This window comes from Nanorana parkeri, unplaced genomic scaffold, assembly GCF_000935625.1.
Source record: "Nanorana parkeri isolate BGI_ZX_2015 unplaced genomic scaffold, ASM93562v1 scaffold133, whole genome shotgun sequence".
NCBI lineage: Eukaryota > Metazoa > Chordata > Amphibia > Anura > Dicroglossidae > Nanorana > Nanorana parkeri.
Window position 1 is genome coordinate 487,589 of NW_017306401.1, and position 27,366 is coordinate 514,954.

Here is a 27,366-nt window from a genome sequence, read left to right on the forward strand (position 1 = left end):
TGCGGCACATTAATCTAGTGTGTGGCTAGTATTCATGTTCTGGTTCACTAATAAAAAGAACTCCTCATGGACAATTCATTCAATGATATTGAAAATATTTGAAAAGCAGCTTTTCATGAGAGAGAGAGAGAGAGAGAGAGAGAGGCAAAATTTTTGGAATAATTGGTCACATATTTGCTGCTGTCATTTGAAGATATGAACAATCATACAATATACTATATACTCAGCACTACAGTTATTTTAACAATAATTTCTATGAAATCTGATTGCTGGATCCAAGCTGTATGCTGAAATCTCTGCTGCATAGTACATGCGCATACATTGTTAAAGCATTTCACTTTCACAACTGATGTAGTTATTAGGGAAAGCTCTCAAGTGAATGTTGACCCATTAGTAGTGCAGCTTAGATATTGTTGAAAGTACTGTATGCAAGTTACACGATCAAGTACATTGCATACCTACTTAAAGTGACATTAAACCCTCAGATTTTTTAACATAAAACAATACTGTAATGTGTGCCTTACTGTAATCCATGGTTGTTTCCCTTCTCTTTGCTGCTCTTCCTTTTAAATCTGGATCTGTTCTCATGCTGGGCAGAACTTCTGTTTTTCAGCAGACTGCCTTGTCTCTGGAATGGCTACATGGTGTCTGTGTGTACGTTTGCAACCTGAGCCAGCACTACCGGAAGAGGCAATCAGCTGCAAAGGGAAGTTCTCCCCAAGCATGAGAAGACATGAGGATTTAAAAGGAAGAGCAGCAAAAAGAAGGGAAACTACCATGGATTACAGTAAGGCACACATTACAGTATTGGTTTATGTTAAAAAATCTGAGGGTTTAATGTAACTTTAATTGTTCACAGTCTGCCATGTCATAACATGAATAATGTAAACTTTTAATATGGTATCAGACTGTAGGAACAACACATTTGCTTTCTCAGCTATATAATGTTTGTTATTCTTTCTTTTACAGCAGGGATAGAAATTGCAATTTATTATTCAAATACTATATTTTTTGCTACTAGAGAACCATTCCAAGTATGCAATATTCTTAATATTGCATTGTACTGCAGTGAAATATATGGAATGGCTTAGAGCTTTTGTTATACGTCTTGTACATATAAAAAACTACTACCAACAAAAAGCACTACATGAATTAATTCCCTGCGTAATCATGCTCAGTATAGTTATGGTTTTTAAGATCTTAGTGAATATAGTTTTTCAAGCTAGACACCTACATGCCTTGCAAGTATGAGATTAAATGCATTGCATGTTGATAATAAAATTAAAAGGGCTGGTTGCCAAGTAATACAATGGTCAGTAGTAACTGCCTTGGTATTTGTTTTCACAATTTCCACCCCTTTTGAACCTCTGTGAATAGTAAAGCCTTAAAAAACTTGAAAGTATATAATTCGCTAAGATTATAGCCAAGACTAATGTCATCTTGACTGCATTTATGACATCACAACAGCTCAAGCAAGTTGAGACGAGCTAATACGTCTTTTTTTTCTAAAATTATTGTTAATGTTTTAGAAAAATATCAGTTATGCCTATATTTTTTGAACTTGCCTTTGTGATTGTAAGCCCCCAGGGACAGGGCTCGCCTTACCATCTTGTCTTGAATTGTATTATGATTGTAATGTCTTCCTTATATTGTAAAGCACTGCGCAAACTGTTGGCACTATATAAATCCTGTATAATAATAATATAATATAAGAGATGTAATGATATATAGACCCGAAGTGCAGAAGGAGTTCAACTCAGCCAATCCAACATCTGGATTAGCTAAGCCGAACCTCCGGCAGGCTACTCGCTGCTGTTCGGCCTATTCTCGGCTAGAAAAACAGTTAAAAAAATAGTACAAAATAAAATAGAAAATTATTTGGCGGAGCTAGCAGTGACAGCTAGCTCCGCCCAACTGTTTTCTATTGGCCGGGTGGTTCTGCTGCCGTCAGAATAAAAAAAAATCACCAAAGGAATGCTTAGATAGATTCCTATTGGCTATTTCACTTTGCATTAGCCAATAGCAAACTAGCTATTGTACCCGCCCTCTGCTGTGTTCAATCACTAGAGGGGACCTGATGGAGAACTTCAGGTCCCCTCTGCTGATAGCAGCAGTGGGCGGGTGCAATAGCTAGTTTGCTATTGCAAATTGAAATAGCCAATAGGAATCTAGCTATGCATTCCTATGGTGATTTTTTTTTTTTTATTCTGACAGCAGCCAACGGCAGCCAACGGCAGGAGTGGCACCCGGTGTGGTCTTCTGCTGCTGTAGCCCATCTGCTTCAAGGCTCAATGTGTTTCACGGTCAGAGAGGGTATTCTGCATACCTTGGATGTAACATTTGAGTTACTGTTGCCTTTCTATCATCTCGAACCAGTCTGCCCATTCTCCTCTGACATCAACAAGGCATTTTTTTCCACACAACTGCAGCTCCCTGGATATTTACTCTTTTTCAGACCATTCTCCGTAAACCCTAGAGATGGTTGTGTGTGAAAATACCAGTAGATCAGCAGTTTTTGAAATACTCAGACCAGCCCGTCCGGCACCAACAACCATGCCACATTCAAAGTCACTTAAATCTCCTTTCTTCCCCATTCTGATGCTTGGTTTGAACTTCAGCAAGTCGTTTTCACAACGTCTAGATGCCTAAATGCATTGAGTTGCTGCCAAGTGCTTGGCTGATTAGCAATTTGTGTTACCAAGGAATTAAAGAGGTGTAACCTAAAAAAGTGGCCAGTGAGTGTATATCGGTTCAAGAATTGGCTTATGATATCAAGATAAATCAACAGACAGATCCTGAAAAAATACCAGTCATTTCACTCCATTCCAAACAGAGACAGGCAAATTTAAGATTGGTAAATGCAATTTATGAGGGAAGAGTTTAGGGGATGCTAGAAAAATAAACAGCTGTTCTATCCCCAATAAATGCACCAAGAGGGACTCTAAAGTAGAATGATTGTCAGGAAAGACCCATGAAACTAGGTGTTTCAACTGCCCTGCTATGTAATACAAAAAATCTAAATCGGCCAAGGTGCTTGTCTCCAGGATATGTCTTAATATTTGAGCCATCACTAGGGTTTTGCAAATATTAATAGCCGTAGGCTTACCAGGCATAAACCCAATTTGATCAACCGAAATAAGAGATTGTAGTGTTTTAAACAGAGTTTAAATGGTCCTGAGATTTAGTAAGTGTAGATACATTCATACACTGGTAAAATTCATACAACTGATTCGGCACCAGTGCATTAGCAATTAAGGAACCATCAGCACCTCAGATATCAAAAATTGAAGTAGTGGGTTGTCAAAAAGTTGCAATAAAGGCTAGAAATTTGCTAGAATGGTTACTATATTTGAAATAGGTTTATTTAGTTTAAAGCCATTTCTATTTGGCATTCTCATGAAGTCTGGTGTTATAAAGGTGAATGGCATTCTCCCATTTCTCTTCTCTTAGTATAGTGGGGTCTGTAAGAAAGTTGGACTCTACAAGATTATTTACTTTAGCAATTTCTTAATCAGCCTGTCAGGAGGTCTATTTATTAAAGCCGATAGTAGATTTAATGGAGCCTCTAAGAAATGCCTTGATAATATTCCAGAAAATATTATTATTTAGAGAAATTTTTGTGCGCTAAATGAAGCTGATCAGGGATAAAGATGTACAGTAAATACCATAAATAAATACAATGAGCATTTTCAGTGGAGTGTCCATATCTTTAATTTTCCAAATAAAGGAATCCACATTTATCAGATTCACATTTATCAGATTCAATCACTCCCCATAATACAAGGGAGAAGGAGTATCAGTCTTAAACCTGTAATCATTTACCATTGATATGACGGATATTGAGAACTATCAATAAAGCTACCTAACCTGATAGTTAAGAAAAATAACAGGAAACAAATGGAAACATTGGAAAATCAAGCATAATTTCCTGGACATACCAATGGGGTACTAACTGCATAAATGTCACATATGTATGTAAGTAGTCTGGCATAATGTAAGCCTGTGCTAAGCATATGAGTAACACAATTAACTGTCTTAATCAGCCTTGTGACCTATTAAAATTGCTATACAGGAAACATTAGATATAATGACATTTCTATTCCAGCAGAGTGTTCCATAAAAATAACAGATGATATCAAAGGATAAGAATGATATAGGAAGAAATCAACCCTCAGATTATTGCTGTAGTTATTAGGGATTCCCAGGTGCAACAGTTTCAGCTGAGATGTTGTTTGGTGTGTAGCCAATCTAATGCATGTTCAGGGGTAGTGAAGAAAGTGAAATGTTATTATCAAAGACCAGCAATCTTGGTGTATGGGCCATTGAGTAGGCTCTCTGAGCTTTAGTTTGGTCTAAATAGACATAGGTCTGAGGTTTTGCAATATTCTTGAAATGCCCAAAAAGTATAAAAAAAAGCAAGAGTGACTTTCTTCCTGCCTTCCTTAGAAATTATTTATTTAGTTAATACAGGTATTTATTTGGCGCTGACAATTCACACAGCGCTTTAAATACTGCACTTTCACACCAGTCCCTGCCCTCAAGGATCTTGCAATATAAGGTCCCTATCTCTCAGCAGAGCTCACTCAAAAGCAGCTAGTCATACTGATGGTTAGCCACGCCCCCTTTAATGTGCAGTATATAGTATACATGTATATATAAGGTATGGACCTACATTGGGGTGAAACTTTACAAACTCAACACATCTATGAAACATTAACTAAAAGTTTCTATTCAATTAAGTTACAGATCAACTAAAAATAGCTTTTGTCAATAAAAAGAACAATGGCCCTTGGTCCTGGATCCCAAAAGAGATCCTATCATAATCATATAGACACACAAGTCTTAAAAGTATTAAAATGTAAGTCAAGTGAAAGCTTTATTTTCTAGTTCTGGATAGAGTGGGAAATGAGTAGAACTCCTGTTAGTTTTTTTTAATAATATTTGGGAATCTGTTAACCACTTGCTGACCGGGGTGGTAAACCCCCTTCCTGCCCAGGCCATTTTTCAGTATTCAGCGCTGCAGTATTTTGACTGACATTTATTCAGTCTGGCAATGCTGTACTGAAATTAATGTTATACCATTTTTTGGGGGGACAGATAGAGCTTTCTTTTGGTGGTATTTAATCACCACAGCGGTTTTATTTTTTACTACATAATTTAAAAAGCATCGAAAATTTTGAAAACAAAACTGTTTTTCCTACGTTATGTTATAAAAATATAAAAGATGGGTTCACGTTGGGTACATAGACACCAAACATGTTAATCTTTAAAATTGAGTGGGGGGCACGCACGAGCAGAAAAAAAATCACGTACCGCCGGGAAGGATCCGCCGTCCGCCCCTATTTTTAACGATGTGCGGACGGCAAGGGGTTAAAAAGTTCCCCTCATTTTCTGTCAGGTAAAATGTTGTTAGCAGACAGGATGAGGATACATCTTTCTAATGGAGCCCTGGATATCAGTGAAAACTTGAGACGGGTTCTAGCCTTTCGTAACTCTATCCAAAATTGGGCATTTAACAGAAAAGAAAGAAGGCATATGTAGCATGTAACTTGTTAGCAGTAATTTTAGGATGATGATGATGATTAATAATATTTAGGCTTACTTTGTCAATGGCATGTTCCATATATGTGAGTGAACATGAATGGGAAGGAACTGCTACTTCCTATTTATGGGAATATAAATAAGAAAGTGAATGCAACCAAAAATCCATGATAATTGTTTAAAATGTATTAAACGTTACAGCAAGGCAACAGGAGAACTTGGAACACTTCATGGAAGTTAAGAAGGCCTCAAACTTGCCATTCATGGCTTGGATTTTGGTTAATTCCTGTCAAATTGCCCAAAATTCAAGTCGTGGGTGGCCCTGTTGCCACCACCCAGCTTTTTGGTGGAAAATTGTCATCCATACAGTGACTGCATCTAATTAGAAGCAGTCACTGTCCATGTATTCAGACAGCTGTGGTGTCATGGCTTCCTTGAATACAACAGCTGGCAGGGGAGATCACTCCATTCATGCAGTTTAGAGTGGATGGGGAAAAGAGTAAAGTCTACACATGTTGACAGGGTCTGAATCATAAATTGTGAACGGAAAATAGCATTCCTGGAATCTCTATCTTTCTCTATCAGATTTCACTTGAAACTGCTGGCAGTGTGTTTCAAAATGCGCAGGACAATTGACATTGATTGCTGCAGCCAGAAGTGCTCACACACTAATGACCTTATCACTGAGACACACACACACACACACTAAGGCAAATGTTTGGTGGAGGCCAAGTGACCCACCAGCATCATTTTGGATTGAAGGAGGAATCCAGAGATCCCAGACGAAAACCCTTGCAAACCTAAGAAAAACTTAAGCAGAGAGTGAGCCTTGTTGTTAATGAACTTTGCAACCTAGTGTTCAAAGGCCATAGTGATAAACAGTAAGTCAACATGCTAATTGCCTTTAGTCTTCCCTAATAATTACAATCATACTGCATACACGTCACTGAATATTCACTGCTGATAGCCTCATTTGAAAAATAATAACAGTGAAAATGGTACACTTACATTTATTTACAGTTTAAATGAAAAGCTACTAAACAATGTTAAGCTGTAATCTTAGAACCGCAATTTTATATCTATTTGTAATATCAATTGCTTTTGTTGACATATTTATATGGCTGTTATTTTTTCAATCCATGCAGTTCTCCTTCACTGAAATTTGCTTGTAAATGTGAAAAGATATCACAATGTACATTTTTGTTTCCTTTTATTACTTCCACTGGTTATATAACTAAAACTGCCAAATATTTATTTTTAAAAGAACACAATGGAGATAATAATTTTAAGAGCAGCAAAAAGATAGTTGTACATGTAACAAATTGAGCAGTTAATTAAAATGTTACTTTTGCCATTTTGCTGCAGATGGCATTATACACAATAATCTTATTTTAAGCACATTTCATTTGCTAAGGATCTTAGAGACTTAGTGAAAGAAATTGAGTATAGGCTTGTATTTAGCATTGCAATGAATGCCTTTCGAATTTGTGTTCATTTTTTTCTGAAAAGAATAAAACAGCAATTGGAGGATGTAGCAGTACTATTAAAACAAGATCTGTCTCAGTCAAATAAATGAAGAGGAACCACTCAACATGTAAGACACATAAGGGTTTCTTTACTAAAGGGATAGAGAATGTTCACTAAGGAAAGTGAATGTTCAATGAACTTAGTAAATAAGATGAAGTTGTGCTGCATTTAATAAATCAAAGGTGGCAGCAAAAATCAGTCTTTTTTACATTTCCTTTGTTACCTTTAACCTCCCTGGCGGTATGATTATTCAGGATTTTAGCATCCCAAAGTGGTATATTGTTTTTCATGGAAATGTGTTGTTATATATTGTAGGCCTGTAATTCGTAGTAAATCTTAGGAATAACTCACCTAAATCTTTCCAAACAAGAGTCCAGTAGACATCCCAGGTATGATAAAGTTTGAAACACGAAATATAAATTATTGTAAGAAATTATTATATAATAAATAATTATAATATAATAATTTTAAAAATGGTCCAGTAAATGGGAATTCTGGGGGCATTATATTATATTTTTTTTATAATTTATTTATTATATTCTAATTTCTTATAAGTGTGAAAAAGTGTCAGGCAGGGCACTGGACAAAGCTCTAGGGACAAATTTGAAGTGACATAGTTTGATACATAAGTGTATTCATAGCAGATTACATTGTATTGTGTGTATTCTGTGTACATTGCAACTTTTCACTTTTTAATCTCCCGCCCGCTGTGATGCCCAAAAACGAAACTGAAAGTCAGATGCCGGCATTGGCCGTCCGTGTACAGCAGAGGACACCGCGGGCTTGCAGGGACAAGGTAAGTGACACTTTTCTGTGCATTCCCGAGTCTGGCTCGGGGTTACCGCTCTTGGTACTGAAAATTAACCCCGAGCCAGACCTGGGAATACCGCCAGGGAGGTTAAATACCCAAGTGGTTGCATGTTTTAAGTTAAAATTGTTTCACCTTATTTACTATGATTTATTTGGTTAACATTTACTTAAGATTTAACATTCACTTAGGTGAACAGCCTTTTATCCTTTAGTAAATTAACCCAAACTCATGTCAGTGGCTTCTAAAAGCTGTACATTTTAATCTGCTACATATGTTAGATATGTAATTAACATTCTATTGCTGTACCACAAATAGGCACTTTCCCCTCCCTGCTAAAAAAGCATGTATGTTGTTGTCTGACACCACTGGATTTACCAACACTTCCTGTCCCCCAGAATGCTGTCACCAGCACAGGAATTTAGGGAACATGTGAACACTTTTTAGTAGAAAAGAGATTGGCACAGCTATGTGGTTTTTATTGATTTTGTGCAAAATCCTCAGAATTAAAACTTAGGGGTCTATTCACAAACCTGCCGAAGGATCTGGCAGCAGCTTCGGCCGATCCTTCGGCTAGCTTCGGCCCCAGGACCCCTTCGGTTCAGGAGAACCGAGGGGGTGCTGTACGGGCTATTCACAATAGCCCGTACAGCTCCCGATCACGGCCGAGCGGCTCAGTCGAGCTGATCGCATATGCCTCGGCTCGGCTGAGCCATGCTGAAAGCCGAAGCTGGCCGACAGCCTGCTTCTGACAGCTGGGCCGAGCCAGCCGTGATCGTACGGCGGGCTCCGGCAACTTTCAGAGAGATCAGCGTCCATGGTTGCTAACCAGGGACACTGATCTCCAAATAGTTGACTCTCCCTGGCACCCCGGGAGTCTCCTGCTCCCGGCCGCCAAGGAGAAAAAGCCCGCTGTGTCTTTTTTCTTTATTACTCATGTGCATATAACAACAGCACAATTTTGGTGGGCAACACACTAACCTGAAAAATCAAGAAGCTAGGGTGTAGATACATTTTGATCTAATTATTGCCCTGCATTTCTTTATTAATTCAGAGAACATGCCTTAATAACTCAAATGCCTCAAATAATACCCTCCAGTTAAGTTGTGTTTGAGTGTTTGGAATTATTGGATGAACTCTCCATAGAAAGTGAAAGAAAACACAAAACTTTCACAAATAAACAAAAGTGTAATTGCAGTCACTGATTTGCTTATGCCTTTTGCAAATATTATCCTAAAGATAGACAAAGGCTTTTTTTTTAATAATGTTTCAGTGATTAAATAATCAAAATCAAATTGAGTGTTTTGAAATGGCACTGGGACAATAAAACAATATTAATTTCAACCTTTCACAAAAGAGATGCCAGTGTAAGTGTCGAGATAGAAAATTACCAGTGTAGTTTGCAATTGATTTGATGTCAGAATGTTCTGAGGTCACCATCATTATATTCACTAAAAGGGCACAAGAAAAACACTGCCCAGGACTTACCAGAAGCATTGCAGATCATAATACATGCCAAGTATAGGTCACTAGTCCCCAGTTAACAATTACTAACCAAATTACTAATTGTATGTAATAAGCTTCAAAGACAGAAAAAACACTGTAACAGTTTTAATCATCCCGATTTCATAATTAGCATAAAGATATACATAAGGGAAAACATGACACTTTCTGAAATGTCAAATCTTAATCAGGGCATATTTAATGTCACTGTGAACAATTACAAAGTCACTAAAAGTCCATGGGAGTTTAAAATGAACATTGCTCTGTATATTTGTTTTTCGTAAATACATTCAGCATGAAATGACCTTATAAGCAAAACAGAATATTGACAACTTGATTTTGCTCTTGCCTATATATTTGCAATCTGCCTCACAATTTATTTTCTTGCAGTTAACATGTCCTCCTATGGGCCCTCTCTATGTCCTTCAGTCTTCATTGATGTTAAATAATATTGTCCCTACTATGTCATTCTACGTACATTAATGGAGGTGTCAGTTTCAGAAACACTCAAAATGGAAAACAATCAATAACTCCTTTTATAGGTTTGAGAACAGAAAGTTTAAAAGTGCCTAGTGAAAGGAAGAAAGTTATTTGTATTAAGTAAGCAATAATAAAAATAATTACAATTATATACCCCAAGGCATACCATACTCCATATATGTATGCATTCCCTGATCATTGATTTTACACCCTCTCTGATGAAAAGGTATTATTTGTTTGATAATACACATATTAAACTAAAGCTCGAATTAGTGTGGGCAGTTAACCAAAAAAAAGGATCGCTTAATAGTTAAATAAAATAAAAAAGCAGCTCCAGATGCCTTACTCACTTAATCTCCACTGTTTCCCCCTGTAGACTCACTGAGGTTGATTTATTAACCCTTTCGCTGCCAAGGACGTACGTCGTACGGAGCTACAAAAGTAGCAAATAGGCGGTTCACTTTGCAAGGGAATTTGCAAATTGCAGGGGAAGTTTTCCTTAGCTTGAAGAATGTGGTGAAATGTCACTTTGCAAAGAATACCTAATCATGTGCAAGGAAAATATACAAAACAGTATTTTTCTTTGCCCTTGATTGGGTAATGGTTAGCAGAGCTTAACTTCCCTTCACTAAACTAAGGGGAAACTTCCTCAGCAAAGTCCCTCGCAAAGTGAACAGCTTATTTGCTTTTAGTAAATCAACTCCATTGATTCAGTTATGCAGCACTGCTTCACTTCCTGTAAGTACAGGGTGTCAAAGCTCCATCTTCTGCCCTGGACTCACAGGAGACTACTGCAGAAAACATAATTGTGTCAAGGTGCAGCTCTCTGCAGCATTTAGGACCATTTCACCTCTAGTTGAATAAAAGGGCAAAGAGGACCAATGATCTTATCAGTTCCAGCTGGAGACTCCAGGAAAAAGGGGTGAGTATATACTGGGGATGATCCAAAAGGGTGAGGACCAGAAGAAGGTAAAGTGCAAGGGCAGGGTTCTAACATTCATTGAGGAGTAGGGCTCACCAACACACAAGGCACATCTTCACTTCTGGTCTTCTAATGCTACTGGGTAGAGATTTTGAACATCTTTAACAAATTGAGTTATTTAAAGAAGTAAAAATCAAATTCAGGGGCTCAAACTTAATAGACAAGATGGAGCTGTACATTATATGCTTTAATCCTCTGTCAAGTTTTAAATGCTGTCTGTAATGGCAGCAGCAAAATTTCTCTCAACCATTGTGATGACAACCAGAGCCCGCTGTCTAGAACTGCTTTTAAAAGAGGATTAATCATATATTCCAATGCACTTAGAGGTCAGTGACATGAGAATTATTTTCAATTAGGCAGAAAGGAAAACATGCCTACAGCAGAGCACTGACTGTCATTGTGCAAATGCATGGAAATTTACGTACATGGGCCACAGGCAACAAAAAGTGCCCCCTGGGGTCAAACCCTACTTAACTTCAACTCAAATAAATAAAATGGGGTAAGTTTGACTTTAATGACTGGAAACATATGTAGCACACTGCAGAAATTACATATAATGGAATTGCTACTTTTTTGTACTTACTCTTTCAGAGAAGTCTGAAAATGTTCTGAAGATACTAATGGCTTGTGTTGCCATGTCCATGGTATAGCTAAGTGCCCTGGGACATCACAAAATGCATTATAATTATACTTCATATATTTTAAACATTTATAAATATTGACTAAACTGTGACAAGAAGAACAAAAATACGCATCTTTGTTTGCTTTAGAATTTTGGAATCATAAAAGGGCATCCAATACTCTAAGGGACTGTTTGCAACTTTCCAGTATTATAAATACAAATGAGTCATTAGATAATTGCATTTTCTAAGTCTGCAAATTTAAATATATAATTCTACAGACTTATTTTTGAACAATTGATACATACACATTAAAAAAGAAGCCATATATTCTGACAAAATATGTGCATCAGTGCATATATTTTATGTGGGTTTACTGATATACTTGAACTAAATCTACACATTGCAGTCTACTTGATTCCCAGTTCTGCTGTCTAAACACCTGTGGATTACTGGTTCAACAGTAAACCTGTCAATCTAGTGTTAAATTGCTGAATGCAACATCACTTTTTCCAGCAAATCAGTGTCAAGGTTTTATTATTTCCCTCCCTTCCTCAGTATTTCTAGCGTTAGCTTAGTAGAAAGTGTAATTCTTGGATATCTTAATGCTTTGTTTCACAGTGCATCCGACAAAAGTGAATCTCATTGAAATATTAGAAGCCATTAAGTCTACGAATGAACTTTAGATTCAAAGCAATAATAGTATTGAATACCCCAGGAAACAGCTCTGAGAAGTTTATGTGACAGGCAACAGTGATTTTTAGGAGTCATCAAGCTTTAATACACCAAGCAATCAAGTGAACTACAAAACCATTATACAACAAGATCAACCCTTTCACTGCCAGATACTTTTTTCTAATTTTAGCCAAAATGAAACATTTACGCTTTAGATGTACCCCAAATAGGCAATATTGGTATTTAAAAATAACTTTTAATGTTTCTGCCTCTGTAGTTATTCAGGAAAAGTGTGGTAGTGATTTAAGAACAGCAATTACAAATTAGTTATGTTGGTACTGGTTTTCATGTGCTAAAACCTGTGCTTTGTCCATGCAGGGCAAAGCAACAGAGTCCCTTTAATCCCCCCCCTCCTAGCAGCAAATATTCACCTTCACTTTCTTCCCTCACTGATCCGTTAATTCGCTTATAGTGAGGAAAGCAAACCCTGAGGAGGATTCATGGCGCTCTAGTCAGAGATTACATAGGGCTGAAGACTCTCTCCCTTTGGCATGAGGGACCGAGCAGAACAGAAAAATAGTTTTAAAAAAGTAAATAGAAAACGATTGTGCAGAGCTAGCAATGACAGCTAGCTACGCCCAACAGTTTTCTATTGTCATGCGACTCTGCTGCCGTCAAAAAAAAAAGAAAAAAAACTCTCTGGGAGCCTCCCAGGAGAGAAACACTGCTTTTTCTTTTTTGTTTCTTTATTCTGACACGGAGCCATGTCAGAATAGAAAAAAATATATATTTTTTACCCATTGGAATGCATTGCTAGATTCCTATTGGCTATTTCAATTTGCAATAGCCAATAGTAAACTAGCATTGTACCCGCCCTCTGCTGATGGACCTGATGGAGAACTGCAGCAGAGGGCGGGTACAATGCTAGTTTACTATTGGCTATTGCAAATTGAAATAGCCAACAGGAATCTTGCAATGCATTCCAATGGGCAAAAAATTATTATTTTTTTTTTTACCTATACTGACACGGCTCCGTGTCAGAATAAAAAAAAAGAAACCGCAGTGTTTCTCTCCTTGGCGGCTGGGAGTGGGAGACTCCCGGGGCGCCAGGGAGAGTTTGCTGTTTGCAGATCAGTATCCCTGGTTAGCAGGTAACCAGGGACGCTGATCTCTCTGCAAGTGGCCGGAGCCAGCCCTAAGGCCTGGTTCACACCTGAACGTTTTGTAGCGCGTTCAACGCTCGACGAACGCTCTACAAAACGCTCAAACATCTAAATCCCATTGTATTCAATGGGTCTGGTTCACACCTTGCCGTATTTCCGCCCGTCCGAACGCGATACAAAACGGCCTACGCCCAAAGAAGTACATGTACTTATTTGGGGCGTTTTGGTCTCGCGTTTCCATTGGGATACAGCCAAGTAGCCCTCGGTAGCCCTTGTCGCGCAGTTTTTTTAACCACGAATCGCGGTAAAAACGCGCGACAAACGCGCATATTCAATACGCCTAGGTGTGAACCCAGCCTAACATCACGGCTGGCTCCGCCCAGCTGACAGAAGCAGGCTGTCGGCCGGCCAATGGCCGGCTGCTCGGCCAGCTTCGGCTTTTAGCGCAGCTCACCCGAGCTGAGGCATATGCGTTCGGCTCGGCCACGTTCGGGAGCTGTACGGGCTATAGTGAATAGCCCGTACAGCACCCCTTCGGTTCTACTGAACCGAATGGGTCCTGGGGCCGAAGCTAGCCGAAGGATCGTGAATAGACCCCTATATGATGCAGGAGAGGGAGGCATTAAAGCAAACCCTTCCCTGCATTGGCAAAGCACATAATTGATTTTGGTGTTGTTTACTGAATTCCTTCCCTCTCACAATATTAACATTTCACTTTTACCTATTCCACAGTGGCAATAGCTATTGCAATTTTGGAGAATTCTGCATGTCACAATTAATTTACCATTTTTACTCATACACTCTGCTGTATTTATTGGCAAAATATTAAATGCTCAGATCAAGGGCCTGATGTATAAAACTTCCACCCACCCTATAGCTGAGTGAATGCTGTTCACACACCATTATGGCCTCTAGATGGAGCCGAGGTACATAAGAATTTCCTATGGCCCTCGGCTACATCTAGTGGCAGCAATGCCAAGCATTACCTGAGCTATAATATGGGCAGATGTTTTATACATCAGTCCTCAAGTGTTAACTGCTATTTATCTCAATATCTATTCAGTAAATCATGCATCAAAATGCAATAACCTGCAGTGGGCTGCTGATAATTTTTCCATTATAGAGCTTCTGGATGAAATTCCTCCAAGCCCACACTTGATTATATGACTAACAATATAAAACTAATAATAACCTAATTGAAAATAAATTAAAAACTTATCAGGAAGACAGAAATACATCTAATATTTAAGTTTTTTATTTAATCTTTAAATATATTTAATTTATAGTTTACTAATAGCTACCACCCTGATATATGAATTTTCCTCAAAGTAGTGTAATTTGTTTGTAATTGTTGATACATTACATCATTTATTTCACCCATTTTTCATCTGTTTTAAGAATTGTCATGGTCTGCTTCTACATTAAAATGTCAAATTTGCATAGGCAAAATATATAGGAAAAAAGTTAAATGTAGTTAAATAATAGGCTGAATTACTATGAAATCAATCATATCAATTATTTAAATGAAACCTATAACATTTCTGTTAATTGCTGTTATGTCACAGAACGTTGGTAAATAGGTCCTGTCTTTCACATGGACAGTGACTGCAATAATAAAGCTTAATAGAATATGCATTTTAATTTATTAAAGAAGTACTCTGGGGAAAAAGTAAACGCTTGCACTGGGGCTACCCCTGCAATGTAAGGGTTAAGTGCTAATTTTAGTCCAGGGGCAAAATTAACAAAGTTATTGCCAACCGATCCTCAGATTGCTCTCTCCAGCATGTCTCCTCCTTTGCTCCAGTGATAAAATGTCCCTTAGCATCCTCACATCCTATACATGTATAAGACGTGATGAATAATGGGACCTTAGACTACTGGAGTAGAGAGGAAGAGAGGCTGGAAAGACGGGTCTAAGAGCCATCTGGCACTGAGGATCTGTAAAAAGTAAAGTATTAAGTATAACTCAACCCTTGCAGTGTGGGTATAGTCATCCCATGAAGCTGCATTAAAATGACCCTTTCAATGCTGTATGCTATTTTAAAAAAAATGTTTGCTTTGTTAACTGCTCCCAATTGTAATACCCAGCTCCCCATATCTTTTTTTTTCTGAAAAACTATTTACTTCAATCATCAGTAAAAGTCCTGTTTTTTTATTTCACTTTCAAATGACTGAGTACTAAAGTAAGTAATTTAACTAAGTAAATGCTCCCTTTGTTAAAGTGTATCGATAGCCAATCTTTTTTTTTTTCTTTTTCAATTTTGGATAGAATGGGGTTGGGATGAACCCAGCAAGTTTTATTTCTTAACTTGGCTCTGTTAAAGAGATTTGCACACACTTCCTGTTCTATGGACAATCTTATACCAGACAGGAAGTGGAGAAAAATCTGCAACAGAGAAACAGACAACAAAAAGCAAACTGAAAAAAAATGGTTTTCATACATCTTGGGAGAGCAGCCTCTAACCCCTAAATCATATACTATGTGAATAAATTATAATAGGTAAAAACAAATGATCTCCACCGTACTCCATTTAGCAATATACAGAGCAGACATGGAACACATCTTAAATCTTTAAGTAATAAACCAAAAGCCGTTAAATGTGAAAAAAGCTCCACCAATTTATGCACACATGTGTTTATTAAAATACAATATATTTTTTGTATTTTGTAAAGCAACTAGTGTAAGTACCTGACTTTGACTTAGTTTCAGCCTATTGTTATCCCATGTACAGCAGAATGTAGACTGGGGGAGGAAGAAGCAGCAACAAGAAGCCATTCAGTTGTACTGAAGTACCCATGTGCTAACAAAGAACATACTGATAGGAGTGAGGGAGATTAGCCCTCCTTACCATCTTGTCTTGAATTGTATTGTGATTGTAATGTCTTCCTTATATTGTAAAGCGCTGTGCAAACTGTTGGCGCTATATAGATCCTGAATAATAATCATAATAATAATTATAATAATAATTAGCTCATCTATCTGCTGCTTCTCTTTCACTGTACATTTATAGACAGGGAGCAGGGAAAAGTTGTGCTACTTAACTGCATTAGAGAAAAATCAGATTCTAATGTTCTAATTCTAATGTCCAGAATAATACCATCAGTTATAGAGGACTACAAATCCCAGCAATACAGAATGGCATAGTCTACAGAGGCCATACATTGTTAAAATATGATTCAAATTAAAGTCAACTTTATAACTAATTTAATTACAAATTGTATTCAGACCTGCTACTTGAACAAAATCCCTTACAAATCTAATTCTGTATACACTATATAGAAACCTTTGTTTTGCCGTCTCATACCATACATAGTAATTTGAACAAATGGATGTTTATGATCACAAAAGTTCTAATTCCAAATAAAACTTTTCCTAGAACATTCACATTACAAATACATGTTTTCCCGACTGAGGACCACATTAGTAATTAGAATTTTGTTCGTCCAGATAAGTAACAAGAAACATTTTTTAACCTGGGCCGTCAATTTTTCTCATCACTGCTGTCAAAAACGATCATCAATTTCCCCCTACTAACTATTAGAAAATCAAACAAACATTTTGAGATTGATTATTTTTCAACAGAGTTCTAATCCTGTATGGCTAACTTAAGGAATGTCAGCTGGTGCAAAGATTTGTCTATGTTTTGTACAAACACTTCATATAATCTGCACATATCTGATATAAGCTGCAAATTGGTCATATGCTTTTGTTTTTTTCCCAGCACATTTTGACTAACATGACATATAATAAACAGATCAATGTAAGTAATCTGCAGTCTAGATTTCTCTCTATTGTTCGATCTTTGCACAAAATACAGGTAAAATTAGATATGTCAACACAGTGCCGTGGTTTTTAGGCAGACCCTGCAAAAGTAGTTTACTTTGCTCCTTCTCCCAGCAGTGACTTGTCTTCTAGTTTACCTGCTCAGTGTTTACATTAGAATGTTGGCTGTTAAGTCTACTGAAGCTACTGGAAAACCAATTAGAACGAGACAACAGTGTTTCTGCTATAAATGTAGAGGAAACAATGACTCCACTATGTCTGTAGCTTCAAAGATCAGTGAGGGCCTGTTTAAAGCTTATTTACTGCTTGTAAAATATATATAAATACTTGAATATCCATAGCCTGGCCACAAATTCATGTATTATTTCCTATTAACATGTACGTAGAGAAATACAATATATACATAGATTTCATGAATCTATGAAAAAATGTTTTTTTTGTTCAGAGAATCAGATAAGCTGAACAGCCATAGGCACAGCTATCTACAATCTTATAAACATCCCATCTAAAAAAGTATTCGCTAACTTTGTCACTTTAGTACAGATATACACTGAGTGGCCCGATTATTATGAGCACCCCATCATTACTTCGTTGGGCCACGAGATGACTCCACAAGATGACTTTCGTTGGGCCGCCTTGTGACTCCACGAGATGTTGAAAGGTGATGCGAGGAATCTGACACTGCACTGTTGCCCTTCTGTTGTCTTGTACCAGTCTTGCCACTCTCCGTTCTGCCCTAACATTGACTAGTCGCTGACGGCCACAATTTGCATGTTCAGACCCAGATTTTCGGCTGACAGGTCAGTCTTTAAACACTTTAACAACAGCTGCTCTTGAACATTTAACAAATTCTGCTGTTTTGCTGATACTCGCTCCATGGCTCCGAGCGCCAACAATCATCCCACGTTCAAAGGCTGATAAATTGCGTTGTTTACCCATATCTTCAGAAGAAATCATGTCTACTGTCGTGGTAAACAACCTGCTTCCCTATTTATAATGGTCTGGCCCTCTAGCAACTTCAGCGCAAAATTATAGCTAATTTGCCTACAAACGTCAGGTGGTCATAATAATCTGGCCACTCAGTGTACACAAAACTGTTTCTAGAGTAAGCTAATGATAGATTTTGTTGTAATGTGACTCTTGTTAATGTAGACTGCCAAAGTACAAACACTATTGTTAATACAAAACTTAGATGTTTAATTTGGTCTAAACTGCCAGATCTGCTAATAGAAAGACCATTTTACAGTAATACAGAAGTAATTCCCAGAATAGAATCCAAAATCCACAAACTAAAACAAAGGCCCTGATTAATAATATAACATAAAGGTCAACAATGCTCACACCCAGCAATCAGAAGTCACTTTTTGTTAGTCTAACTACATCAAGTCGATTAATACAAATTTGAGCTGCAGATTAAATTTGTGTTATGTTATGTACCAACATCATAAATCAGTATGTTCATGATCCAGTACTCAATTTTTCAATGAAAGTCACCAACACTATAATATCCCTTAATTAAACTAATTTAAGCCATGTAAATGAGAAACGTCAGGCCACTTCTCATTATGTTTATTCTCATATTAATGTGTTATAGATGGAATAAAAATGGAACATATCTTATTAAAGTATTCTGCAATGCCATATAACTTGATCTCAGAGAACAAAATGTATCATGTAAATGGTGATAGAGTACAGTATATAAAAGTATGTCTGCATTAAGGTCTCGTTCACACCTAGGCGTATTGCATATGCGTGTCTGTCGCGCGACCGTCACGCGTTTCCGAAGGGTACTTGGCTGTATCCCAATGGAAACGCGCAACAAAACGGCCCAAAGTAGTACTTGTACCTTTTCAGGCGTGGGCCGTTTTGTAGCGCGTTAGGGACGGGCGAAAATACGCCAAGGTGGGAACAAGACCATTGAATACAATGGGATTTATATTTTTGAGCGTTTTGTAGAGTGTTCGTCGAGCGTAGAACGCGCTACAAAACGTTCAGGTGTGAACGAGGGCTAACTGTTTACATGCATACAATTTTTTAAATGTTTTATGCTGAGTTACATAATTTTCAGAATAGTTAAACTTTTGCTACTTCAACAAGAAGAGTGTAAGACAATTTAATTAATAATCCTCAAAGCCCATTAGAGTATGAGGATGCAGCCTGACAAAGCCATTCTACCATACTGAAATGTGTAAATCAATAATTTGCATGCTAGACTACGCAGATTTAAAGAACAGCAGCCATCCATGCAACAACAGTGCTAAATAATGGTATGTTTGTGCAGAACTGTAATGCACAGACAGCATATTTATGTAGGGATTTCTATTTGTATGAATTTTGAAAAAAGGTTGCGAGAAATCTACTAAAATCCAGATTTAGAAATTGATTGCCTCAATACTAATACATTTGTGGTAAAAATAGCTACTGGCTATAGGTCAATTTATAAAGCAGTAACTGTGACTTTCACCAAACATTCTCTGGTGGAGAATCAATCACTCTCGTTTAAAACAAATGGACCTGGAATGTTTGTTAAATGTCAGATTCACTGCTATATAAATATGCTCCTTAATGTCTGGTACTTTTTTGTACAAGTTTAAGTATTGAAAGCTGTATACGCTGTATATGCATATGCAAGGGTCATATGCCATTCTTTGGTAAATGTGAAAAAAACAGAGAAACCTCTATGGCTATTAGAGGAAGTGTAAGCAATATAGATTTGTGGGACTTGTTACCTGGTGTATAGTCCAATGTTTGAAGTTGCTTACAACGTCTGCTTACAACTAGGTGCATTTTCATATAATTTGGCTTCTAACTTAGGGGTCTATTCACGAAGCTGCTGAGGGCAGCCGAGTGAATGACCGAAAATCGGCTGTTCTGCTTGGTCCCTCAGAGGGACCGAGCAGAACGGAAAAAGAGTGAATAAAGTAAAAAAAGTAAATAGAAAACGATTGTGCGGAGCTAGCAGTGACAGCTAGCTCCGCCCAATAGTTTTCTATTGTCTGGCGGCTCTGCTGCTGTAAAAAAAAAAGTAAAAAAAACTCTCTCGGGTGCTCTGGGAGCCTCCCGCTCCCAGCCACCCAGGAGAGAAACACTGCTGTGTCTTTAGCTTCGTGAATAGACCCCTTAGTATGGGTGCAACAGTTAAAGTGGAAAATCCTAAATTTATTGTTAAGTTGCAAGTTTACTATAAATACAGAAATCAAGACACTACAGTATAGGTGATATTCTAGGAATATTATTTTCTAAAAATGTTTTCTTCTAATGTGGCAGCCAGGCAGTAAAAGTCAAGGTTGCTTGGTTGCTGGCTTTGTCCCTGGCACCTAAGCTGGGTGTCTGTGTACCCAGTGCTTTCTGAAATGGGGCATGAAAAAGTCTTATCCAAAGACAATAAAGCTTTTCGTTGGATATAAGTGTCAATCATCAGTCTTTATGGCTGCTGCTTAGGAGGCAAAGACTGGTCATACATGTACTGATTGTTGAGAAGATAACACAAAGGTTTGTTGAACATTCAACTGCAATTCAAGGGATAGTCAAGGAAAATTAAACACATATTATTTATTTCAATGATCATAATTGAATTATTGATATGAACATATCTTGCAATTATTATATGCAACTCAAAACTTGTATCCTTTTTATTTACAATTTGCAACTTTTAAAACTGTGTTATACATTTCCCATTCTATGTAGAGCTTTACAGAGTTCATTCATACCTATCACTCAAGAAAAATACAGTCTAAAGTCCCTACCAAACTAAGATGCATGCTCTATATCCAATTTGCTCATATGCAAATCAATCTACTAACATGATTTTGGCTTGTGGGAGAAACTGGAGCACTCAAAAGAAACCCATCCAACAAGAAGAAAACATACAAACTTCATGCATGAAGTAACCCTGGCCCTTTTACGTCTTTCATCATAAATCTTTTACACTCTGCTTCTGCCATGTTTCCAGTATTCATTTTTAAATTATTCCTTTATTTTGAAAAATATCCTATATTCAATCTAGGTATACATTTTTATGAATGTACCTGTTCTTGGTAACCTGTTTCCATTTTATTCACGCCCATAAACTTTTCAGTTGCTCTAGTGTTGGGGGCCTTGGTCAAGTTTGCTCAAACGTGCTTTTGGTCAAATCATAAAATCCAGATCTCTGGCACCAAAGGTGGATTGCGTCTGAAACACAGAAGCAGTCATACAATGGCGACAAAAACTGATTGATGTAGTCATTGGCTGGATAAACATTAGTCAGCTGCTGCACTTGTTTTTACTGTCTGAGTGCCGGATTTATATTTCATTGGTAACATTTAGGTATTCAAGTCAGAATAATACTTAGAAATATTTTTTATAGCGGTATTATTTTTATCACATTCTTTCAAAACCCCAAGCCTGTAGCTGAGGCAATGCACTCTAATCTTTACGTCACAATAAATCCTACAGATTTGACCAAAACCACACATTCATATATGTTAAGACTGATTAATGGAAAATCGCATAACATTTTGCAGGCTGTAGGTTGTAAATAATTAGATGTAGTCCTAAATTGAATAGACCACAGGGTTTTTATCACATATTTGTCACTTTTTAGGAAGTATGTATGGGAACATGAATTTATAATGCACTTCCACACCTTGCTAGATCCGTAAATCATAAATATCATCTGAAGAACATCATCCTGAAAAACATAACCATTACATTTGCTTTCGGCAAAGGACCATATTTACATGGTTGCTGCAAGAGCAGCCTTTCATAAATATCTATCATAAATACCATGCCTAGATCCTGTGCATTTTTATACTGCTGACAATGCACTTCAGATGGCTATTGCCTTAAGCTTGTACATTAGTTTGCAAGAATATCTATTTTGTTCTGTGAAATGCTTTTTATGCATCTTTTGACATTTCAGACTAATTAAATAAGTGAAATCATGAGAATAAGCAGCAACAATACGATGTGCAACAACTTTCTGCTCAAAAGTAGTTTAAAGGGTAACTAAACTTTAAACTATGCATTGAGGTTTGAGTGACTTAGGATACATTTAAGTAAAAAACTTATCTCAAGCAGTTATTTCTATTGTTACTAAAGATGAGTGGTTCACCCTTCCTCTGCATGCACTACTTTTTTCACCACCCCAGTATTGTGGTGCCTCATGTTGTGCTATGCTGCAGTGCCTGGTCACTGGGGGGTACATTGGGGTGTCATTCAAATGAATGGCATCGCAACACATCTAGTGCATGGTACTGCACACTAGGAGTGCTGTGCTATAGTGTGGGCTTGCAATATTATGGTGTGAACATGCCCTAACTGTAATGACCCATTTAGAGGGAGTAAATCTTAGTGTATTTATATCAGATAACAAAAAACAATATATTGCAGCCTACCAATCTTTAGATGTAGTGCCTGCCTTAGTTTTCTTTATTCAGGTGTGGGTTTTTCTTTTACCTGATAACCCTGCCAGTTTCTCGCATCCTGTCCTAGGTTAAATAGGGTGATAACACTAAGAGGTCTATTCACTAAGCTGCCGAGGGCAGCCAAGTGAATGACCGATCTGAAGTATAGTGAGCCGAGAAAATAAAAAAAAACTCTCCCGGGCGCTCTGGGAGCCTTCCGCTCCCGGCCGCCCAGGAGAGAAACACCGCTGTGTCTTTTTTTCTTTATTCTGACACGAGCGATGTCAGAATAGAAATAAAAAAAAAGAATTTTCCCATTGAAAAGCATTGGGACACTACTATTGGCTATTTCAATTTGCCAATAGCCAATAGTAAACTAGCATTGTACCCGCCTTCGGGGCGCCAGGGAGAGTTAGGTGTTTGGAGAACAGTGTCCCTGGTTAGCAGGTAACCAGGGACGCTGATCTCTCTGAAAGTGGCCGGAGCCAGCCGTAAGATGTCAGAAGCAGGCTGTTGGCCGGCCAATGGCCGGCCGCTCGGCCAGCTTCGGTTTTCAGCACGGCTCAGCCGAGCCGATGCATATGTGTTCGGCTCGGCTGAGCCGCTTGGCCCTGATCGGGAGCTGTACTGGCTATTGTGAATAGCCCGTACAGCACCCCTTCGGTTCTACTGAACCGAAGGGGTCCTGGGGCCGAAGCTAGCCGAAGGATCGGCCGAAGCTACGGCCAGATCCTTCAGCAGCTTCGTGAATAGACCCCTAAGTCACTGCACTGTACTATATCATTGGAGGTTCAGTGTTGTCACCCTAGAGCAATAAGTGTGGACCTCAACCTTTCCTCTTTTGCATACCATAGGGGTGATATTTTCCATAGTTTTTAGAGGTGAACTAAACAGGAATGGTAATGCTGCTTGAGATAAATCCGTTGAGTGCATAGAAACATGTGAACTCAATGGACCCCTGGCAGAATCAACAGGTTTTTTAAACTTATAGCACAGATACAACATAACACTTTTATAGTATATTTAACAGGCCAAAATGAGTGAATAAGAAAAAAATTATTGCAATGGTTTACATAAACTTCAAAAGTGGGGTATTTCTTTTTTTGGTAAACAGGGAAACCATTTTAGTGCTGATCCAGCATAGTGCAGTGGAGCATACATGTCCTGGAAGACATTTTCATAAGTGACATATCAGAGAAATTAGATGTGAGGTCCTTCTGCTCACTTTCGTTCCCCCTTTTATAGTATAAATTGGAGTTCTGTTTATGGATAAACAATTGACGCAATATCATATGGGTAATCTTCTAGTCTTTTTTTCTAAAGATCTGGAAACAAAATAGTAATTGTATGGAAACATTTTCAAATACTCCTTGTAACTTTAAAAAAAAAAAGAAAAAAGTATACAATATCAGCTTCTGAATGTGAAGCTCAAAGTAAATCCCCCATTTTATTATTTTATCGGATTACATGGTACATGCTGAGTGTTTGCTTCATTTTAATGAAGAGATATTATAGCAGGAAGATAATTATTGGGATTATATTTTTTAATCTTCTTGGTTGCACTCTATAATAAAGCAGCAATGCATATAAAACTTAGAGCTAAGTAAGTGTGATGCTGCAGGGAATTTTGTTACTATATATCACTCAATAATTGTACATCATTTCAAGCTTTTATTGTTTAAAAAATACAAACCTGCAAATAACAAATGAAAACGGAAGCAAAAGCAATTGTGATTTATCTAGCACTGTCTTTTCACAGTAGCAGCATCTGAGAAATATGCAGCCTCTATGCATGTACCTCTGAGGGACAATGTTATGAAAAGTTGTGATCTAAAAAACAAGATATGTGCGCTTCCCTTTTTTATAGCCTCTGATGCCAGATAAAATGAAAGGAGGGAAAAGCTGTCTTTTACTGCAGTAAGCAAGTGTCAGGCTAAAGCAGGTTGTTTAATATCCACTGCTGCAGAAACATGGCATACAGCACAAGACTCATGTATTCAGGGTTATTTTAGAAGCAAATATCAACTGATATTTACAATTGCAGGTGCAATATTAACAATTAATATTTCAGGGCACGAAAGCTTTCTGTAAAAGCTGGAATGTAGCATATTCAATAGCTATGCTGGTTTATTTAGTAAGGCAGCACAAACATTGCAGAGTGCATTGAACTGTAGCAGCAAATCAGAAATCATTCTGTAACTGATCTGACTGCAGTATTCTGGTATCTGATTAAATGCAGCACACCAGCATCTCTTTGCACTGTTTCAGTAAACTAAAGCTGACTGGTTCATGATGACCTGCTCTTGGAACATCACCATTGCCCCACTCAACTAGCAAAGGTTTCAAGAGCATATGAGCCTCTTGAGAAGTGAAAATACTAAATACTTACCTTATAACAAGTATAGCATTGCTATACCTAATTTTAATAACATATTTTAGGGATTTCACAGTCCCCTCCCTGGAGTTCCTTGTGGCCTCAAACCCTTTGCCAGACTAGAATCTCAATATTTTCATAGAGGTACTGCTCTTATGTATTCTTCAGCTAGGGATCAGGGGCCCAGATGCATGAAATTTGATGAAAAGTTATGTATTTTCTTTTTATGAGAGTGGAAGCATTTGGTTAGAGCATCTTATAAGAGACTGTTGACTTTATGTTTTCCCCTGTTACCTGACCAAAACTCCTTTGGGATAAACACTTTATGGACTATAATATCTATTTTTTAATATGAAACTATTAATAGCACCATCATGTAAGTTGTGTTATTATTTGTTGTTACACACATTTGCATGTGAATAAAAAAAATGGCATATAAATGGTGAAAATGAAGAAAAATCCATATATTGCAAATATAACTCATGTTCTGCCTTTGCAGGTCCAATTGACAGGATAGCTTAAAGAAGAACTCTGCATAGAAAAAAACTTACTCTTGCAGTGGGGCTGCAAGGGTTAAGTGCTCATTTTGTCCAGTGAGCTCAAATAAAGCAGTTTAACTAACCTGATCAATGGTCCTGCGATAGTCAGTGCTCACCTCTCTCCCCTAAGCTCCGGCTGTGGAATGTCCCTCAGTGTCCTCACATCTAATGCAGGTCAGTGGACCAGTTTGAGATGTGATGATGTCAGTGAGCCCAGAGGGTAAGAAGCTGCAGGGACTGGTCTAATAGCCCAGAGGGAGAAAGGATCATGGTGAGTACTTTAGCTTTTTTTTTGAGCCCCCTAGACAAAATGAGCACTTAACCCTTTCAGTGCAAGGGGTAGCCCGACTGCAATGCTAAGTTTTTTAGTTCTCCCAGTTTTCTTCTTTTAAGCTCAACTATGGGGGGAATGTTAAACTATTTATGCATCGAGGTTCCTCCATACTGCAAAGAATAAATGCTATTTTTGTCCATTAAAAAGCAGTTTGAATTACAATATCCCTCGATTCCGCAGGATTCCACTCCTCTTTGTGACTGGTCCCTTGAAGCTACATCTATTTGCTGTTAGGAGTATGTCAAATGCTTCTATCCCTGTCGCAACCACTCAGCTCCATCTGGTGGTTGCCTCTTGTAATTGCACCTACCATAGTCCAGCCAGCTGCAGGCTAATCAGCCTGGCTACACACCCCTCACAGCATGGGCATTTGTTAGTGGTGCTCTATTTAAGCATCACAAGCCCAGAGCTCTGGGCTTGTGATAGCTCCAGTCTTGTCTTGTCTTGTCTTATTCTGTCTATACAAACCTGTATCCTGATCCTGAAACCCAGTCCTGCCTTGATCTTGCAACCTAGTCTTACCTTGGATCTTTAATGCTATACCTGTCTTGTTTCCTGTATCCTGTATTTATCTTGTATTAGTTTCTGTCTTGTATTTGTTTCCTGTTACCGTCTTGTACCTTGACATCTGTCAGTAATTCTCCTTGCTCCTGGGGGCCAGTCTGTGGCATCACCTGATCAAATAGTTTAGTACTGGAGGCATCCAAGTACCGGTAGGCGTGCTTGCCTTATGGGAACAGCGGCTGCTAAAGGTGAAACAACTCGTCGCTATTGGCTCTGACAGCGTGTGTCCACAGCTGGTCCTGACATTTGCCACTCTGACAGTGGCAAAGTGAGGTTGGTGAGGGACCCTCCACACCCCAATTCATCAGAGGGAAGTGCCAGCTGCTGTGGGGGCAAAAGATAAGTAAAACTGCTTTTTAAAGGTATCCTATAAAAAAAATGCAGTGCAAGGGTTAGTGATTGGCTGATAGGCAAGTGCTCACATGGGCATGAAGAAAGTTTTCATCCCGGTATAAGCTCCAATTAGAATGACTCCAATTTCAGATGGTTGCTTTTCCTTCCATCAAGTGTAATGAGAAAGAAAAAGAAAAGAACGAATTTGCAGCTAATGAAGGATCAATTAACTTTAAATCTTATTTTTCTTCATTTTCTGGTTGCTTGGGATAAAAAGAATGTGTAGGCTCATCTTTGTAAACATTTCCACCATTTTAGGTAGTGGATACCACCAGGTTTTGTAAAGCTAATAGCAAAACTTCTAAATCTCCAGACAAGCAACCAATAAAGGAAGATGGATTATTAGGCAATTAATTTCTGAGAACTTAGCACCTTGATTACATTTAAACTGCGCAAATTATACAATGTCTTCATTACAACACTAAAGGGAACAATTCCCCACACTTTGTGTTTGCTAAATCACTGTCCTTGAAGTGAGAATGCAGGGAATACACAATTACTATAAAACCTGAAATTGATTTCCAATTAAATAAAAGATCTGTCAACTTGAGGTTTTCTATAATACTTTTGTCAAGTATGTTATATTAACGCATCATCATATTTGTACAGTAGAGTAGATGTCATGGGTCATAAAGAAAAGAGTTTCTTTAAGGTAATTTTATCAGTAGCTTGAAAAACTGTAATTTTCAAAA

At 37.9% G+C, this 27,366-nt stretch overlaps 1 long non-coding RNA gene across 1 annotated transcript; it reads right to left on the reverse strand.

Annotated features, from left to right (window-relative positions):
• Positions 1-2,345: 2,345 nt before the first annotated feature.
• LOC108784946 lies at positions 2,346-27,366 on the reverse strand. Its single transcript, XR_001941101.1, has 3 exons — positions 27,353-27,366; positions 15,638-15,640; positions 2,346-2,461 (listed from the first exon to the last, which is right to left on the reverse strand). It is a non-coding gene; the product is annotated as an uncharacterized LOC108784946 (long non-coding RNA).